General features: G+C 37.1%; 1 non-coding gene across 1 annotated transcript; it reads left to right on the forward strand.

The window, feature by feature from the left end:
* The first annotated feature begins 1,711 nt into the window (after positions 1-1,711).
* Positions 1,712-1,815, forward strand: LOC112583047. The gene has a single exon (XR_003107410.1). It is a non-coding gene; the product is annotated as a U6 spliceosomal RNA (small nuclear RNA).
* Positions 1,816-2,082: the final 267 nt, after the last annotated feature.

A 2,082-nucleotide genomic window follows, 5' to 3' on the forward strand; every position in this document is an offset into this window, starting at 1 on the left:
TCTGGAAGAGCCTGAATAGATTTTTCTCCCATCTCTTCAGAACCTCCCTCCATCAATTAACTCATCTCTCCTCTGTATCATCAATATCTTCTGCTTATACTAGCACCTTCTTAAACACCATTTTAAAAGTAGTAAAAAAAAAAACTAACATAAGATCTTTGTCAAACATCAACTGTCTTACATATGACACTCTAGCTACCTTCTTTCTTTCACTATCAACTTATCAAAATAGTTGTCTCCAGTTACTACCCTTCAAGTCACTCTTCAACCTATGGCAATTTACATCTGCTATACTCCAACAGGATATGGTCTTTTACAGATGTTACAGAATGGTCATAAAATAGGGTAAAAACTGAGTAACAAACAAACCCAAAACTTAGTCATTTAGAACAGCAGCCACCACTGATTGTCTTTCATAATCCTGGGGATTGACTAGGCACAGGTGGAGAGTTCTGTCCTGCATTGTGTGGTCTGGAGCTGTGGTCATCTGGAGGCTTGACTGGACTAGAACATCCACTGTGGTTCATTCACAGGGCTGGGAGGTGGTGTTGGCTCTTGGCTGGAAGCTTGAGTCCTTCCCTTCATGGTACCGTCATGTGTGGGGTTCCCACAGCATGAATGCTAGATTTTTAGAAGGAATGTTTCAAGTCTGTGAAAATAGAAGCTGCCCAGTCTCAAAGTTGAAGGAAATGGCAACCCACTCCAGAATTCTTGCTTGGAGAATCCTAGGGACGGGGGAGCCTGGTGGGCTGCCGTCTATGGGGTCGCACAGAGTCGGACACGACTGAAGCGACTTAGCAGCAGCAGCAGCAGTCTCAGAGTTAACAGTTTCACTTCTGCCATATATTATTGGTCAATACAAACACAAAGCAGTCTAGAATCAAGGGGAAGGAAATAAATTTCACTTCTTGATGGGAGGAAGAGGAAAGAATTTGCAACCAACTTTAATATACCACTGTTATTAATGGTCTTCCTTATTGCTAACTAAAGTAAAAATAATAGGTTTCTATTTTCTGTGGCATCTCAATTCTTGAAATATTTCATTCTTTCAACTTCCATGACAACACACTCCCCTTGTTTTCTTAAGACAACACACTCTTAACCCTTTTGTTAAGAATCCACTTCTCTAAACTCGAAATAGTATTATTCCTTAGTATTCCATCCTTGGTCCTCTTCTATTATTACTTTATATTTTTCTGTTTATCTTATTGGACATTCTAATAAACTCTCAAGACTTCCATTACAATATACATATTAATCACTCTCAAGTCTTTAGTCATCTTTACTGAACATTTCCTATTTCCATCTAAGTATCTTATAAGAATCACAAATTCAGAATATCCAAAATTGAGCTCATCATAGTTTCTCCCAAAGCTTCAATTTCAGTGTTATCTCTCTCTCTGTGAATAGCACTGTAATTCCCTCAGTTACATAATACGGAAAATTAATCATTTTTGACTCCTTTATTTTGCTCAACTCTATATCCAGTTACCTAAGCTAGTTTATTACCTCTTTAATATCTTTCAAATTAATTAATTTGCCTACATCTCTTCTCTAGTACTCTAGTCCTGAACTCTAGTTCAGATCACTATCATCTTTTACCAGACATATTTGAGCATCTTTTATCGAGTTTTCTCATTCTAGATTGGCCTCCTCTTTAATTCATTTTCTATACTGAAGCCAGAGTAGCTTTTCATGACAATACTACCTTATGCTGTGCTTAGCATATATACTAAAGTTGGAACAATACAGAGAAGACTAGCATGACCACTTTGATAGAATGACTTATAAATTTCTAAAGTATTTATTTTTTTTCTTTATTGATGGACACACAATCTGTAAAGGTATATTTTGCATAACAGTAACAGCACACAGGAAGAGAAGATGAAGTCATACAGGAGCAAAGTTTCTGTATAGTATTGTAATGAATTAGGTATAAATCTGAACTAGATTCTTATAAATTAAGACATTAATTGTAATCCTTATAACAATCCCCAGGCTTCCCTGATGGCTCAGTGGGTAAAGAATCTACCTGCAATGCAGGAGACACAGGAAAAGAAGGTTTGATCCCTGGGCTAGGAA

Source organism: Bubalus bubalis, chromosome 2 (genome assembly GCF_019923935.1).
Source record: "Bubalus bubalis isolate 160015118507 breed Murrah chromosome 2, NDDB_SH_1, whole genome shotgun sequence".
Lineage (NCBI taxonomy): Eukaryota > Metazoa > Chordata > Mammalia > Artiodactyla > Bovidae > Bubalus > Bubalus bubalis.